This window comes from Pan troglodytes, chromosome 3, assembly GCF_028858775.2.
Source record: "Pan troglodytes isolate AG18354 chromosome 3, NHGRI_mPanTro3-v2.0_pri, whole genome shotgun sequence".
Lineage (NCBI taxonomy): Eukaryota > Metazoa > Chordata > Mammalia > Primates > Hominidae > Pan > Pan troglodytes.
In genome coordinates this window covers 157390373-157409704 of record NC_072401.2, presented here as the reverse complement: position 1 = coordinate 157409704, position 19332 = coordinate 157390373, and positions in this window count along the sequence as shown.

Sequence of the window (19332 nt, the reverse complement as noted above, 5' to 3'; positions counted from 1 at the left end):
CTTTAACAAAATTTGTTTTTGAAGATTCTATATATGGAATCAATTTAGTTTTGTCTCAGGGTACATGTACTGAGGGAGTAAACAAAAATAATCAAATTGCAGATTTTCTATAAAACATGAAGAACATGTGCATTAGAGGAATTACACTGATATAAAATGAAGGTTCTTATACCAGCATCATATGACTGTTTATCCATAAGCAGGTTTAAAGTCTGCCCAAGTAGTGGGAAAGTTAACAACGGCCATGTTAATCAGATGTGCTTGAAGTCAGTTTGTTTTGTATCTTAGCATGCTTCACTTTTGGGGTAATATCTCCACGGTTGAGTGCTTCCAGGCTGTTAGTGTTGCAATTCTTCTTTCATCTGGGTAGCTTTATTTGATCACAGAAATGTTAATAGCACTGCATCTGGTCAATTCTCTAATGAGCAGAAGTGTTTTCTTGATCAAAACTTCCCAGACAGCAGAGGAATAAATAGATGTTTGCATATATCATTGACTTCATGTTTCATTAAGCTTGACTTCAGAAAACGTTTCTCCCATACGAATATGCAATACTTGGAAAGCTGAAATGTGCTATAAAAAATGAAAATGGCTTACTAGTGCAACCAGCTGGATTCACTCACTGCTCAAAATGTGGTTTTTATTACGAATGAATTGGCCTTCGGGGGAGAATTTTCCCAAGGATATGAACTCTGATTACTTAATATTACCAGTAAGTACAAATTAAATAAAGTGAACTGTGTAAATGAAGGCTGTGAATACTGGAATCCACTACTGAATACATTTCACAGAGATATCTTTGGGCATGTTTTAAAGATGCGTGCCTGGGTGTACTCGGGCTGTGGTGTGGTAAATCACCAGCAACCTTTTTCTCACACTTAGGTCTGCCATGAAGAGATAAAGAGAGAACATTTTATTTTCTTGCAGCAAAAGTATATTCCCATGAAGAGGTAGAGAGTTCTTTTCTAGAGGTCTCTGGGAAATGGAGAATTTTATTTCTGAAAAAAAAAAAAAACCTAGTATGAATTTCTTCAATACAAAGAGTAGAATACACGTACCCTGAATGTGTTACAAAACCTGGTTTCTCCACCTCCAGTGACACTGCTAGCCACAATCACTTTGAGATACCCCCATATTTAACTTCCATTTTAGGGTCTAAAGCCATAAAAGTGAAGCAGTCTCTCTGACGATATAAACCAGCTAAAGTCACCCTTCTGCTTAAAATCTTGCAGGAGTCCCTCATATATTTTGGGGCAAAAGTGAAATCTTTACAGTGGCTCTCAAGGCCCTGCTCCCACCTCTGGTCTCTCTGACCCAATCCTTCTGACTGTCCTCTGTCTGTCCTTGCTTACCACTCACTCCTCTCCAGTCATGTTGTCTCTCTATCTGTTCACAGCTCACATAGGCACAGGTCTTGGATCCAGCCTTTCGTCCGCCTGGATGCTCTTCCAAGATATGCGCATGGCTAACTCCCCTATCTCCTTCCATTCGGCTTCAATTCAGCTTCACAACAAAGTCTGCCCTAACAGCCTGATTTCATAAAGCACATTGCCATCCATCTTCCATCCGCCTCTTATCCTCCTTACCCTCTTCTACTTTGATTCTGTTTCCAAAGCATGTATCATCATCTAACATACTCTATAATTTATTTATATGATGTTTACTTTTATTATTAATCTCTCCTCCACTGGGATATAAGCATGAGGCAAAAGTCTTTGACTGTTGTTCACTGAGATACATCAACACCTAGAATGGTAGCCAGCCTAGGGTAAATGACGAATAAATATTTGCTAATTTGAAGGACTGTAGATAAAAACAAGGACATCCAACTTTTAAAAACATTCATTTAAAAAGCCCCAAACCTAAAAATACCTCAAACACATGTATTTCTACTGAGAAAGGAAGACTAACACTAAATAATTAGCTGTAAGCCTTTAATATATACTACTTGCTGTTTAGACGAGTAGTCAGCAAACTATTGCCTGGGCCAAATGTAGCTGGCCACTTTTTTTTCTTTCTTTTTTGTGATCAAACTTTTATTGGATCACAGCCACACCCATTTGCTTGCATATTGTCTAAGACTGCTTTTTCTCTACAACAGCACAATTGAGTAGTAGTGACAGAAATCCTCTGGCAAGGAAAACCTGTTAACTGGCCTTTTAGAGAGTTTGCCTACTGACTCCTGATTTAGATCCAAGTTAATGACATTTTGCAGACAAATTGATGTCCAAATGATAGCAATTATCCAAATAAATGTTTTCAGTTTATACGTTTGCTATAAGAGCATAGTTTGAATGTCCCCTTTAAAACTCATGCTGAAATTTAATGGCCAGTGTGATGGTTTGGGGAGGTGGGACCCTTAAGAGGTGATTAGGTCATAAGAGCTCTGCCCCCATGAATGAATTAATGGCTAGTTATTGTGGGGATAGATTTCTGGTAAAGGGAAACATTTGGCTTCCATTTGCTGTCTTGCCATGTGATACCTTTCATCATGGGATGACCTGGCGCCATGCTCTTGGACTTCTCAGCCTACATAACCATGAGCCAAATAAACTTCTGTTCTTTATAAATTACCCAGTCTGTAGTAGTTTATTACAGCAGCAGAAAATGGACTAAGAGTAGAGGAAATCTAAACAAGAGAGACTGCTTAAAGTGATATTGCTTCAAGCTGCAGCTACCTTTGTATCTCTCTCTGATGTGTTTTAAGTGTTTAAATTTTTTTTCATAATTTATGGACTATAATTGAAATTGAAATATGCCAGAATTCTAAACCAAATGACCACTTGAAATCCCATCTTAATTTATTTTATTATTCAAAATTCTACGTACTTTATAATGTTGTTTTACACTTTATTTACATTTTATAATATGCTAAATTTTTTGGTAATATGTCCTTAGTGTCCTGTTTATATTTAAAAACAGTTCCTTTGATGTTCTCTGAAAGGTATTGCCAGATATCATTAAACTATATTTATCCCTCAATAATTTTCTTGAACAAAGATAAAATTTTTCTTAACCTTTTATCCTAGATGTACAATTAGCATACCCTATTTAGCAATATCATTGTTAATCTAATAGCTGCATTATAATTAATAATAGAAAAGGCAGATTAAGATGACGGATTTATTATTATGCTTAGTAAAACATGATAATTAGTGCTTTTAAGGGAATGCATTTTGGTGCTATTTTAAATAACACTGAATTGAATATACTCAAAAGTCTTTTCTAAACAGAAGTTAAAGTCAACCTGAGGCAAGTAACTGTATAATTCAAATGAAAAAACCCTTTTCTTAATTCCCCAAATATTTTTTAGATTATTTTTTACATTCGTGGTATGTGAATGTGTGTGGTTTATATGTGTGCGTGTTTGTGTGTGTGTATGCAGATAGATAGATAGATAGATAGATAGATAGATAGATAGATAGATAGACAGACAGATAGATAGACAGATAGACAGATAGATAGATAATATAGAGGGTTCTGCCTGGAGGCTGGCATATAGGAAGTTTTTAATAAATATTATTGTTCTTTTTCTGTATAGTCTTTCCCTTTCACCAATAGGTATCCGAAGTTGAAAAGACCTTTAGAAAATTCTTGCTAATAGAAGAAATGGAAATAGAGAAATTAGGTAAACATGACTTAAAGTCTTCATGTTAGACCTGAATTTTACAGCTAGTCCTCTTATATGGGCCATCCAACCAGACAATTGACTGCTTCATTTGGAACTTAGGTTTCAAAAGAAAACTTATTTTGGGGGAAACTAAGCCTGAGAAGATTAATTTAATGCCAATTTAAATGCCATTTTTGTGTCATTAGCCTACTAAAGGGTATGCACATCAGATTCGCAAACAAATATTTTTTCAGCCCCTACCAATGTCAGATGCTTTCATAAATGAGTTATTAAAGTTAAACATGTACAGATGTTTATTAAATAATTGTTAAATATGTCAATAACTTGGATTGACTATGCCGTTATAACCCTCTTTGAATGAGGAAATGAGGCGAAAATTGTTTAACGACTGGGTTTCTTGATAAAAAGGAATATTGCTTGTAACAACTTCTATTGCCAATAGTTATCACAATGGATGATATGTAACAAATAATAAATATGTAATGCATAAATGGGTGTAGCCTGAATCCATATAGTCGGTAAGAGGTAGAACCCTAGATGTGAAAGACAATTTCTGACTTCAAGACCAGCATTTTTTTTTTCTAGGGTAAAGGAAAGCTTTCTTGCACAGGGTAAAGGAAAGCATACTGCAAATATCATTCTAAACAAAAATATTCCCTCTTTCAACTGTTTGTTACAAAAATAGTAGTAGCCAGGTGAGTGACAATAAGAGAAGATTTAACAGCTTAAAAAAGGGGAATGTTCTTAAGAATGTTTCAGATTAGTGCTCGATTTAAGTCAGAGACATCTTTGTAGACAATCACATGACAAGGATGAAGAAGATTCTAGAAATAAAGTGCAAAGCTTATTCTTAAGGAAAATAGTTGCTGGAAAACATGAGAGCTGCTGGCTTATTTGATATAGCACCATTAGTCAATAGTCTGTATAATTAGTCAATACTCTTTACAATATTCTGTACAATTAGAATGATTCTGCTATGTTGTAAGTTACAGGGATCTGATATAGTACATTTATGGGATGTGCAGTTAGAACTGAAATGGGGTTGGAGGATGTTAAAGTAAGATACTTATCCCAAATACTTTACCGGGGAAAAAAAGTGAATCCAGGGAGAACTTCATATATACGTTCTTCAGAAATTATTTATAATGTTGAATTTACTGTGGGTTCTTTCAGTTCACACTGGATTCCCATAAGCTGGAAGAATAAACCATTAGCTTTCTTTCCTCAGAATTTGCTTAGTAAGCTCTTTCCTTTTTTTCAGCTTACATAGCTAATGTCCACAACTCTTTCAAGTCTATGCTTAAAACTCTCTCAGTGTGGGTGACCATCTTCAAAGTTTAGAATTTATTTGATCCCCCAAATTGTGCTTCCATAGGACTCCTTTTTCATTACATTCATAATTATTAATTTAATGTATATTTTCCTTGGTAGCATAAAATCTGTATCTAACGTATATGTTCTCTGTTAGTGCAACATCTATATCTCCAGTGAATAGGACACTGCCTGGCACAGATAGCTGCTTAGTAAATACTTAATGAACAAAAAAACTTCTAATGAGAGGGCTGTGAAAGTTTGGATGATGCGTTCACTTAGGTTGACTGGGAAGCAGACACCAAAATGGAATTAGGTGTATAAGAGATTTATTGGTGAAGGGAGCAAGAGAAGGCACAGCAAACCTTCAAATTGTGACATGAGTCTGACCTCTGTGGAAGGAGAGAGGGAAGGAAGGAGTATTGGGTAGAAAGAATGGTGACTGTAGCGCAGGCACAAAGGATGTTTAACCAGGCCAATGGGAAGCCTTCGAAGTAAAGATGCCCATTGGAAGAGTGTCATGTCTTACCAGAATGGGTCTGCCTGAGAAATCCTGCTATACTTAGTCATTGGTTAGGAGCAACCACAATGGCCAATGTAGAGAGACAGCAGCAGTGGCCATCAATCAAGTATGCTTCCTGCAAGAGATGAGAGCAGCACATTTTGACGGCTGCCATGCATGGAAACACTGAGGGAGATTTCCTACCAAACTGTCTTTTGGAAAGCTTGTTTACACAAAATTTCTAAAAATACATGTGATTATAGTCATGTTAGTTTAAAAATTGTTTTCTCAGTTAACACATTGATTGTTATACCTTATTTGGCATAGGTATCGCTGATCTAGTGGTAATAAAGTTTTGCTTCCTGTGTTTGTTTTTCTAAAATCAAAATAAATTATTAAACTTTTGCTAGAAAATGCGAAAACGAAGGGTAACATACTGCTTATAAATGGCAGTGATGGCATCTTTTCCAGAACTGAACTGCACGCTACTTACTTAAGCTACATCAGTGGAATAGGCATTTCTTCTCTCATTAGTAATCTGTGATGCATAGTTGATAGCTTACCATAAAAGACTAGTTAGAGTGTAAACACCTGCACAACGTCTTTAATGTTCATAACCAGGCAGTATGCCTCTGAAATCCAGAATATCCTTCATTCTCAAGGCCTATTGCTGTTGCATTTCAACAAGCAAGGCCATTTGAATCAGGAAGATATATTGCCTGTGTTACCAGATTTATTTAGCAAGCAAGTGGAAGATGATTTGACTGATGCAACCTTTTCCAGGGACAGAAAGCAAAAACATAAATACACTGTTGTTAAGATATTGCAAAGACCTGTGGGCTATAGGCTGACAATGCTTTATGTCAAGATCATTGGTTTTCTCCACAAAAAAAGTCTTAAACCTTGGAAGTTAGGAGTGGGATTTAGGAAATTCTCTATCATGTCCAGCCTGTGTTAATTAGGATCAAATTATGTGGGCCTCTGTAGCCTGGGCTAAACTCAAAGCCTGGGTTCAATGAAGATATCCCGACTCACTGTTATGTGGCTTGAAATTACCATGGACTTCTTTTTTGTTGTTGTATTTGGATAACTGACATTTAAGTAGTCAGCTTCCTCCAGAAGTTTCTAAGGCATCCTAGTATTTATTCAAGATATGAAAAAATTATGCCTACAATGGCTGGTGCCTATAAAATCTTGCAAAAGCACTGACTTTGAATATTTGATTTTTTTCTTCCTTTATAAAAAGGGTATGTAAATAGATAGGATTACCAAAGATAAGGTAAATAAAAGCATAATTCCTAACACCATGAAAGAATATTTTCAAGTTATTACAAAGTTTAAAAACTGAGGTTTAAACAAGAAAGACACAAGGTATGATATCTTTATAAGTGAGACCAATAGCTCTCTGGTGGCCTAAAAATTTGCCTTCCTAGTCAGTGATTGGATTTCCGTGACTGTTACCCATCTTTTTAAACTAAGCACATATTTATTGCAAGCCAACTATGTGCTAAGCACTATTGAAGGAGCTGGAGATACAGCCAGGAAAATAAGTCCCTGCCTTCTTGAAGCTTATTTTATAGCTAGAGAAAAGGGTTAATCAAACATATAAGTAAATATATCATATGCCAATAATTATTAAGAGCTGTGGGAAAAAATAAAGCACAGTAAGGGACCAGGTAGTGGGGAAGAGGGAGGGGGCAGCATGGATACTGTTTCCTCTTTCCTAAAGAATTGTCATGGAAGGGCTCAGTGATAAGGTGACATTTCAGCAGAGAATTTCATGAAATGAGGGAGTAAGATACACATATATCTGAGAGAAAAGCATTACAGGAAGAGGAAACATCAAAGTCAAAAGCCCTCAGGTAGGGGCTTGACTGAGAAGTCAAGGAACATTGAGAAGGCCAATGTGGCCAAAGGGAAGTGAACAAGGGGAATAGTGGTAGAAGACATTGTGTGATAAAAGAGATGCATGTGATTTATTGAATAAAACATCCCTAGGTATTCCCTGGTTTTACTGAACTTGTAGGTCAGGGTGATAAATCTGTCCATGATATTTTGGAAGAATTTGAAGCATGACCTGCATGGCAAACTAGGAAGGCGAAGATTTAGAAACCAGTGAAGGAAAACAAGATCTGACTGTATCGCCTGAAAAAAAAAGCCATTCTTAGGTCTCATTTGAGGTGCTTCCATTTACTTGAGGTGTGACTGAGGGATATCTTCTAATTCATTTGGTGCTGCCTACACTGTTCACTATTTGAATCCTCATTGCAAAGCTCTGCCTTGTCTCTTGAAAGTTTTAAGGGCAACTGCATAACTTATCAACCAAACTAGAAGAGTATAATAGGGTGCAAGTAAAATTATGACAGAATAACACAAAAATCTGGACCGTTGCAGGGAAACTCACATGTGTGGTCATTCCACTTAAATCTAGGAACTCAGCATCTTTGTAGCCAGCGCTGGCTACTGGATGCTGGTGAAGCTGGAAACACTGAGCTGAGTGTTGAGGCTTGTGAGATGCACCGCACAGTCATTCCTCCAGGTTTTGCTAATCCACCAGGGTGCTGCAAGGGAGCTGGACATAGATCTACAATACCAAAAGTCCCATGGACCTAGTCTCCATCCAGACATAAGGAACCTCATCATTACTCTCCAAGTTTGAGCCTTCCCATATTCAAAGTACATGTGGATTCTCTTGTCCTTACTTGTAAAATATCCTCAAGAGTTCAGGCTTTAAGAATATAAAAGGTAGGTAGAAACAGAAAATGTTTTTTAGGTACATTTAACTGTTATCTACACAATAAAATTTAGCTCTTTTGTGAGAGTGGCAAATAATTCCTTTCTTCTCCTCATTATTTCAGAATTATTTGAGAGGTAGACAGAGATTACCAAGAGAGAGATCCTTAGGCCAGCTGTATTACTGATAAAGCTGAATGGAGAGGTGGTTTTAGATGTGTGGCCAAATGCACTAGTAAATACTTTACATCTTGACAATTAGACTTATGCATCCACTTAGTAACCAGCATACTGGACAACTTCAGGTCTCCTCAGAAGGGACAGAGCCCCCTGAGAGAAGGTCAGAACATGAATGGGTAGAGGATGTGACAGGCTGGTTTCAAAAGACAGAGTCTAGAAGGGGCTCCAATCCTACCCCACGGAGAAATTACTTTTTCTTCTATTGTGAGTGCTGTGGTCTCAATGTATGTGCTCCTCCAAAATTCATATGTTGGAATTTAGACCCTGAAGTGATGGTATGAAGAGGTGGGGCTTTCGGGGAAGTGATTTAATAATGAGGGCTTTGTCCTCATGAATTGATGAGTACTTTCTAAAAGTAGTCAAAGGGAGTATGCTTGTCCCTTTTTAGCCCCTTCCACCATGAGAGGATACAGTAAGGGAGAGGAGCCCTTGCCAGACACTGAATCTGCTAATTCCCTCTTGGACTTCTCAGTCTCTGTAACTGTGAGAAGATTCATTTCTGTTTTGTTATAAATTACCCAAAGTATTTTGGTTTAGCAGCACAAATGAACTAAGAGAATGAGCTTCAAGGCAAAAGGAGCTTTCCCATAGGAGCTTTCATCTCTAATTTTTCAGCAGCAAAAACAAAACAAATAAACAAAAAACAAACAAGTTAATATTTCAGTGCATAATTTTGCCTAAACCATGGGCTTTCTGAGTACAAACCTTTAAAAAAGAAGATAACTCTCTTGTCCTAATGTTTAGTTAGTTCATAGTAGGTTTTTATTATCATTATCATTATCATTATCATTATTATTATCATTATCATTATTTGAGATGGAGTCTCCCTCTGTTACCTAAGCTGGAGTGCAGTGGTGCGATCTCGGCTCACTGCAACCTCTGCCTCCCGGATTCAAGCGATTCTCCTGCCTCAGCCTCCGAGGTAGCTGGGACTACAGACCCATGCCACCACGCCCGGCTAATTTTTGTATTTTTAGTAGAGATGATGTTTTGCCATGTTGGCCAGGCTGGTCTCGAACTTCTGACCTCATGTGATCCACCCCGCCTTGGCCTCCCAAAGTGCTGGGATTACAAGCGTGAGCCACCAGCCCGGCCAAGTTTTCAATATATATTAGTTATGCATGCCTGCATGAACAAATGAATCATGACTTTTTCATTTTATTTCCCTAAACAGAAACTTTCAGTTGACTTAATTGAATTTATAAGTTATTTCTTATCCTAGAATCCAGCACGTTTTTATCTTGTCCTAAGAAAACTTACCACATTATCTTCTACACTTGCCAATATAATCTTTCCATTCCTGTCCAATGGATCTAGTGAAAATTAGTTGTGCCATGCTCATTTTCATTTTCTGATTGTTTAGATTGTATTACTTTTTTCCCTGTTCTAATCCTCTACATCATTCTTCAATCTCTTGTTGAAACTACGTATTTTTTCTCATAAATTGCTTATTAAGGAAGCCAAAGTTTTCTCTTCTCCTCAGACTACTGTAACTTATACTGATTCATGCAACTCAATTGTTACTTTTCAAATATTTCCTTGTGTGGCTGCCATATATATTTTTTCTCTTCAATTAATAAAATTCTTGAGAATAAGAAACATACCTACATTTTTCCCCCTTGCTTTCATGCCTAGAAGAGCACTGAGCAGATAATAACTGCTAAGTACATCTCACCGACTGTGTTAAATAAACAAAAGCCTGACGTGCTACGTAGTTTCCTGCCTGTGTTCTGCAGTTTAATGGCCAACAGAAGGTCTTTTGTGGCAATTTATGTTTCTGAGTCAAGAGCATTGTAATCAAACATCCTCCAAACGAAGTCAGAAGTTAAACTCCTGCCACTGTCTTCCCCTTTTCCAAGCACAGAAGACTATTTTTCTAAGGAAATTCTGAGAAATTATCTTTCATCATAATTAGTACATAATTCCAACTCAGTTAACCTTTGCATGTTACATGATAACATCTCCTTGGTTTAGCTTCAGGAAGTGATGATGTCATACAGTGTAGGTGGGGAGCATATACTATTACAACACTTTTGGAGGACAACCTAGCAATGATATCACATGCCTGAAAATGTATAAAATCTTGGCTATTAAGTTCTGGTTTCTTATCCTGAGGAATTAGTCAGAAATATGTGCAGGATTTAGATGAGAATGTTGTGACATTATGAAAAGTGGAAAACAAGTTCTATGTCAAGAAATAAAGATTGATAAAATAAACTAATATATGTATCATGTGTATGTGTGTTATGTGTCAACATAAATGGTTATGAAAAATAAAATAATTTTATCTGTATAAGAGTAAAAAAGATGAAAATTTTAAAAATTAAAAATTGATTAAGAAATGCAAAATATGCAAACATAACAGATAAAATGGAGGAAGTTATAAACATTTACACAATGGTGATACTGGTGTTTATCACTAGATAAGTGGAGTGATATGTATTTTTCTCTTATTCAATTACTATTATCCTATATTTATTTTGGTTACCTTGGGTTGCTCTGGAAATGAGTAAAAACAGAATTCATTTTAAATTAAAACAAAGGTATTAAAGTATGTAATTGTCTAGGAAATTTGAAAAAGATCTATATATTCAATCAATTTAATAACACTTGTGAATACCCAATTAACTCCGGAGAGGGGTTGTGAGGTGGGGTTCACACACTTTTGAGGTAAATGGGCTCTAGGTCGAATAAAAGGATGAAGTTATCAAGGTTTGAAAAATATTTTTTACCTGGGTACACTGGAAAAATCTATCCTTTCCTAGAAGCTAATGGCCTTTATGCACAGCAATCTGCTACAGCAGCCTGCACAATTTTATTTGCCTCCTCCAGATGATGTGCATACTAATTAGTCATGAGAATTCCCTTCTCACAAGGTCAAAGAGTTAATGTTAGAAGCATGGTTTATAGGCACTTCTTTCTTTCTACAAACAATGATAAACTCTCACATTTTGCTTATTATAAATAAGTTTAAAATAACATTGAAAAATAAATATTTTAACAAAGAAAATTAGGGCATTAAGAGGGAGAGACTGGATAATGTGTTCATGGAAGAGGCCTGTAGATTTTATAACAATAATAGTTATCATTTTCATAGTATCTTTTGTCCTGGATTCATGACAATATTTTAAACAATAGTTACTTAAGATTTTTGAGTGAATTTAATGAATTTCTTATTGTTGCTTTATTCTTTAATGTCTAGGTCATTCATTAATTCATGGCATACTTACAGGCAACTTCAGAACTATTGTAGATTCAGTTCTAGACCACTCCAATAAAGCTAATATTGCAATAAAGCAAATCGCAGTAATTTTGTTTGCCAGTGCACATATAAGTTATATTTACGCTATAGTCTATTCAGTGCACAATGGCATTAAATCTTAAAAAAATGGACATATCTTAACCAAAAATACTTTATTGCTAAAAACTGCTAACAGTCATCTGAGTTTTCTTTTTGCTAGTGAAAGGTCTTGCTTTGAAGTTGATGGCAGCTGATGGATCAGGGTGGTGGTTGCTGAAGACTGGGGTGGATGTGCCAATTTCTTAAAACTACAATGAAGTTGCCTCATTGATTGAGTCTTTGTTTCATGAAAGATTTCTCTGTAGTATGTGATGCTACTAGATAACATTTTACCCATAGTGGAACTTATTTCAAAATTGGAGTAAATTATTTCAAATCTTGATGCTGTATCAATTAAGCTTATGTAATATTCTAAATCTTACATTGTCATTTCAACAGTGTTCACAGCATCTTCACCAGGACTATATTGTATCTCAAGAAACTCCTTTTCTTGCTCATTCATAAGAAGCAACTCCTCATCTGTTCAAGTTTTATCATAAGATTACAATAACTCAGTCAGAGATTCTGGTTCCACTTCTAGTTCTCTTGTTATTTCCACCACATCTGCAGTTATTTCTTCCACTGGCCTTGAACCCTTCAAAATCATGCATCAGGGCTGAAATCAACTTCTTCCAAACTCCTGTTAATGTTGGTATTTTGACTTCCTCCCATGAATCATAAGTGTTCTTAATGGCATCTAGAATCCTTTCCAGAGGTTTTCAATTTATTTTGCCAAGATGTTTCAGAGGAATCACTATGGCAGCTATAACCTTAAAAAATGTATTTGTTAAATAAGACTTGAAAGTCAAAATTATTCCTTGATCCATGGGCTGCAGAATAGATAAGATGTTCTGTTAGAAGCCATGAAAATAACATTAATCTCCTTGTATATCTTCACTAGAGCTCTTGGGTGACCCAGTGCATTGTCAATGAGCATTAATATTTTGGAAGGAATCTTTATTTCTGAACAGAAGTTCTCAACAGTGGGCTTAAAATATTGAACAAACCATGCTGTAAAAGATGTGCTGTCATCCAGGCTTTGTTGTTTCATTATAGAGCATGGGCAGAGTAGATTTAGCATAACTATTTAAGGTCCCAGGACTTTTGGAATGGCAAATGAACTTCAGCTGCAATTTAAAATCACTGGTTTCATTAACCCCTAACAAGAAAGTTAGCCTGATCTTTGAAGCTTTGAAGCGAGGCATTCACTTTCCTGTAGATATAAAAGTCCTAGATGGCATCTTCTTCCAATAGAAGGCTGTTTAATCTACACTGAAAATATGTTGTGTACTGTAGCCACCTTCACCAATTATCTTAGTAGATCTTCCAGATAACTTACTGCAGCTTCTCCATCGGCACTTGCTGCTTCACCTTGCACTTTTACGCTATGGAGACAGCTTCTTTCCTTAAACCTCGTGAACCAACCTCTGCTAGCTTCCAGCTTTTCTTCTACAGCTTCCTCACCTCTTTCAGTCTTCATGGAATTGAAGAGAGTTAGGACCTTGCTCTGTATTAGGCTTTGGCTTAAGGGAATGTTCTAGCTGGTTTGATCTTCTAACCAGACCTCTCAACGTTTCTCCATTTTATCAATAAGACTGTTTTGCTTTCTCGTCATTCATGTGTTCACTGGAGTAGCACTTTTAATTTCCTTTAATAATTTTTTCGTTTGCATTTACAATTTGTCTATTTGGTGCAAAGGGTCTAGCTTTGTGCACATCTTGGCTTTTAACATGTCTTCCTCACTCAACTTAACCCTTTCTAGATTTTGTCTTAAAGTGAAAGACTTGAGATTCTTCCTTTCACTTGAACACTTAGAGCCTGTTGTAGGGTAATGAATCAGCCTAATTTCAATCTCATTGTGTCTCAGAGAATAGGAAGACTCAAGAACAGGGATACAGATGGGTAGATAACCAGTTGGTGGAGAGGTCAGAGCACACACAACATTTATTGATTAAGTTTCCTGTCTTATGTAGGCACAGTTGTGGCCCCCCAAAATAATTGTGATAATAACATCAAAGACCACTGATTACAGATCACCATAACAGATATAATCATAATGAAAAAGTTTGAAATATTGGGAGAATGACCAAAATGTGACACAGAGACGGAGTGAGCACATACTGTTGGAAAAATGACACCAATAGATTTGCTCGATGCAGGGTTGCCACAAATCCTCAATATGTAAAAATCACAAAACCTGTGAAGCGCAATAAAGCAACGTATAGTAAACCAAGGTATGCCTGTATTTTTGTATGTATTTATTGAGCACCTGCTGTGTTCCCAGTGCTGTACTGAGGTTCAGCAGTCCTGTTCTTAAGGAGTTTATAGTCTAATTGAAGAATGAAGGGAACTCAATTTATATTCCTATGCTTTTCACTCCTAGCTAACAACCTTGGTTCTTAGCACATTCCTATGGTATTTTAAATGGGTTCTTTTGGACAGAAATAGCATATGACAGGATTTCCCTGGTTGGCACTTTACCACCACAGGAAGCTGTCCAGGCCAGACCTTTATAAATCTGAGATGCCTGAGTACCCACAGACAGGACTCTTGGGACTCAGTATTCTGGGAATCCCTCAGCCTTAGCCAGCCACACTCTCTATGTCTTATCATTTTTTTCTCATACTCTGCCCAATATATAAGTCCCTTAAGGCACACTGCAATTTTCCCTCAGGCTTTAGCTCCTTGGATCCACCATTCCACCCCTCCTTTCCTCTCTTCATCTCTCCTCCGAGTGTTCCTTGCAGCTCCAGTAAAGTCACTTCCAAGTCAATGTATGCAACAGAACTTCCTTACAACCCTTGGCTTCAATTCAATATCTGTGTTTGTCCACACACCACAACTCATTATAAATGCCTAGCTTCAGCCTCCAGCATTCACTGCAAATAGCCCACATAGTCATGAAATCTGTTTTTTTTCTTTTTTTTCCAGACAGAGTCTCACTCTGTAGACCAGGCTGGAGTGCAGTAGCGATCTCAGCTCACTGTAACCTCCACCTCCTGGGTTCAAGTGATTTCCGGCTAATTTTTGTATTTTTAGTAGAGATGGGGTTTTACCATGTTGGCCAGGCTGGTCTCAAACTCATGACCTCAAGTGATCCACCCACCTCAGCCTCCCAAAGTGCCAGGATCACAGGGCCAGGCCTATACTCATGAAATGTAATGCGCACTTTTGAATCATTCTCTTCAATGATCTGATAACAGCGTTCTGTGCTTTACAAAGCAATCTCTTCACTTGGCTTAAATGATAACACATCTTTTTCTTCCCCTTTCCTGTGTTTCTCTCTCTCTAATTCATTTTTTTCCTTTGAAATATTGCTGCATTTATTTCATCTTACATCATGGATCTTCTGCTTGTCTCACACTAGATATCCCTTTCGGATGATTTCATTACTGCCGTGACCTTAGTCTACTTACATAAGACTGCCAAATCTCTCTCACAGCCCAGATTGCACTCTTAAATCTCTCCCTTTGAAACTCCCCAAGATATACTGTACATTGTCTGCATACTAAGTGGAATTCAAGATCTTTTCTGCAAATATGCTTCCCCTTCACCAATCCCCAGTTGAGTAAATAGTACCACACTCCGTCCTTGTCTAGAAAATTTGGAATCACATTTAATTCTTTTGTTCTTTCTCACTCTCCTTATCTAATCTGACACAAGTCTTATCAATATTTTTCTGTCTATAGAAGCAGTCCGTTTCTCTCTGTCATCCTGAAAAGACTCTAACGCAGGCCACCTGAATTACTGAAACTGCCCCTAAACTAGCCTCCTTCCATTTACTTTTATAAAACATTAAAACTCTTCATTTAATAAAGTTCAAACAACTTAAAACTCTTCATTATAATAAAGTTTGAACAATTTCCCATGGCTTACAAGATGTGATGGACAGACTCTAGGGTGGCCCGCATTACCCCTACTTCATATGTTTCTGGTACTCATAGCCTTGTACAAGCCCCTCTCATTGAGTACGGGTGAGGTCTGTAAGTGGCTTCTAAACAATAAATATGGCAAAGGTGATTACATTATGTCTTGCCAGCCGACTCACTGCAGAGACTCCTATTGCTTGTTTGATGAATCAAGTGGCCATGTGGAGGAAATACACGTGGCAAAAAATTGCAAGGCAGCCTCTAGAAATTGACCTCTAGAAGTTGAGGGTCATATTTAGTAGCTGATAGCCAGCAAAAAACCAGGGCCCACAGTCTTATATCTTTGAGGAATTCTACCAACAACCTCAGTGAACTTGGAAATGAACTTATACCCTGTTGAGCTTTCATGTGAGAATTCAATAAAGAAGGGGCAGGGGAGGTATGGAGGACTGAATCAGGGAAGGAATTATTATTATTGTTATTATATTATATATATATATTTTTTGAGATAGAGTTTCGCTCTTGTTGCCCGGGCGGGAATGCAATGGTGCAATCTCTGCTCACTGCAACCTCTGCCTCCTGGGTTTAAGCCATTCTCCTGCCTCAGCCTCCCGAGTAGCTGGGATTACAGATGCCCGCCACCACACCCAGCTAATTTTTGTATTTTTAGTACAGATGGGATTTCACTATGTTGGCCAGGCTGGTCTCAAACTCCTGACCTCAGGCGATCCATCCCCCTCAGCCTCCCAAGGTGCTGGGATTACAGGCATGAGCCACCATGCCCAGCCATTATCATTATTTTTTTAAATTCTCCAAGTACCAAGTCTTTGCCAAGTATTGGGCTGTATAGCCAAAACTGAACAGAGCAGGCCCAGTCCCAGTTCTTGTGGAAACTTGTAGAATATAATAGAAAGCAGATATTAATTATCCTAAAATAATTCCTTGCCCTGAATCAGTCCTTCACACTTCCCCTGCCCCTCCTTCATTCCTTACTCCTCTCAATACATGAACTCTTGTTCCTCAGATCTCAGCTTAAGTGTTAATGTCTCAGTGAGGACTTCTTTGATCCTAGAGCAGTTTAGAGCCTTCTGATACATGCCTGATATATGCTCCATAGTACCCTGAACTTCATGTGATAAGACATATGCTGTTTGAGGATAATTAATTGTGAAATATCTGCTTTCTATATATTCTATACATTCAATGAGAACTGGGACTGGGCCTGCTTTGTTCAGTTTTGGCTATACAGCCCAATGCTTGGCAAAAATTTGGTACTTAGAGAATTTTTTTTTAAATGAAATGAGTTAAGTGAAGGAAGAAAGACTAACAAAAGCATTTGGGGCAGAAAGAAGATACTCAGATTTTCTTGTGCTTGCATTGCTATTTGATAACTTACTGCACAGATATTTATAATAGTCAAAAGCGATGGAGATTCTTTATTTATCATATATATTTAGTAGACATGGAGAATTTTTAAGATTGAAGTGATGAGCATGAGAGGAAGAAGGGTAAACTCCTACCAAAGAAATGCAAGCCAAGGTGAAAGACACATTCTCAGATATGAAAGAAAACATCAAACCTTGGTTTTCCTTTGGTTTATTTATACAAAATGACAATAACAAGAGAGCAACAATAACAACAAAAGACAAATGTGTCAAGCCCTATGCTGGGTGTTTGGAATACAGCGGAAGATAAGAAACCTTCACTGCCCTCGAGGAGTCCCATTCAGGAGGTGAGAGAGGAGTCCTGCAAACACAGTGTATTGAGATGGGAAAGAACAGGGGCTCATGAGGGATTACACACCATGAAAGGTCCTTCTGCGGAGGAGATCAAGTCCCTAGGAGGGGAAGACTTTCATTTCTTCTTGATCACCAAAGTTCTGGGAACAACAGAGTAATACAAACATTATAATTTTTAAAATATGTCTATGAGAATAAAGTATAAAACAAAGAGAAAACATAATTCATAGTGAAAATAGATGAATACAAAAATCTTATTGGTTTTAATGAAAAAATATATTATTTTTTATAAACCACTGTAATTTATATTTTGTTATTTGATTTTCATAGCAGTCTTTTACAGAATGTAAAGCAATTGTATGTAATTCATTTTATACATGTGAAAATAGGACCTCAGAGAATTTAAATAAGTGGCTTAAGATTACAGATGGTCTTTGAATCATCCTGCTGATTCCAAATAAAAAATACTGTTCAATGGATCTCATACAAATAATTAATGAGAAAAACCTTAGTGTATTGTACGGGCAGTAGTTTCCAAAAAAACTTTATTTTATTGGTCAATATCTAATTAAGCACATAAAACAGATGATGGTATTTAAACTTAATCCCGTGGTTAACTTAGTCAAATGGGTCTATAGTATCCTTCAACTGGGGAAAGTGCTACTTTTTGTCTTCTTGCGTGTATTGATTAGTGTGTATTAATTAAGAAGACTACTAATATATATAGAATTTCTTTTGATGTAATTTAAAGACATTTCCATATCTTATGTCCTCTAAGGAGACAAAGAACAAAAGATAGCCTTAGGAAAAAATGCAATACTCTGGATATCTGTAGTCACTTTGTCGCTTTTGTCCCACTTCAGATGCTCTGTAATTCTCATCCCTCCTTTTTGATATACGCCCATAACAGCAGAAAAATGAGGATATCAGAGATATGAAACACAACAATCATAATAATTTACAATGATAAGGAAGTGAATAACAATAGCTGCTATAATGCCAAATATGTGCCCATCCCTGTGTTAGAGGTTTATTGGCATTATTTATTTTTATTTTTATTTTTCCTTAAGTTCTGGGATACAAGTGCAGAACGTGTAGATTTGTTGCGTAGGTTTATATGTGCCATGGTGGTTTGCTGCACCTATTAACCTGTCATCTAGGTTTTAAGCCCCGCATGCGTCAGCTATTTGTCCTGATGCTGTCCCTCCCCTCGCCTCCAGCCCCCAGACTGTCCCCAGTGTGTGTTGTTCCCATCCCTGTGTCCATGTGTTCCCATTGTTCAACTTCCACTTATGAGTGAGAACAGGTGGTGTTTGCTTTCTTGTTCCTGAGTTACTTTGCTGAGGATGATGGCTTCCAGCTTTATTCATGTCCCTGGAAAGGACATGATCTTATTTCTTTTTATGGCTGCATAGTATTCCATGGTGTATATGTGCCACATTTTCTTTATCCAGTTTATCATTGATGGGCATTTGGGTTGGTTCCATGTCTTTGCTATTGTAAATAGTGCTGCAATAAACATGTGTGCATGTGTCTTTATAGTAGAATGATTTATATTCCTTTGAGTATACACCAGTAATGGGATTGCTGGGTCAACTGGTATTTCTGGTTCTAGATCCTTGAGGAATTGCTACACTGTCTTCCACAATGGTTGAATTAATTTACATTCTCACCATATCAGTGTATGTTTGTTGGTTGCATAAATGTCTTCTTTTGAGAAGTGTTTGTTCATATCCTTTGCTCAGTTTTTGATGGGGTTGTTTTCTTCTTGTAAATTTGTTTATGTTTCTTATACATTCTAGTTATTAGACCTTTGTCAGATGGGTAGATTGCAAAATTTTTCTCCCATTCTGTAGGTTGCCTGTTCACTCTAATGATAGTTTCTCCTGCTGTGCAGAAGCTCTTTAGTTTAATTAGAGCCCATTTGCCAGCTTGGCTTTTGTAGTAATTGCTTTTGGAGTTTTCGT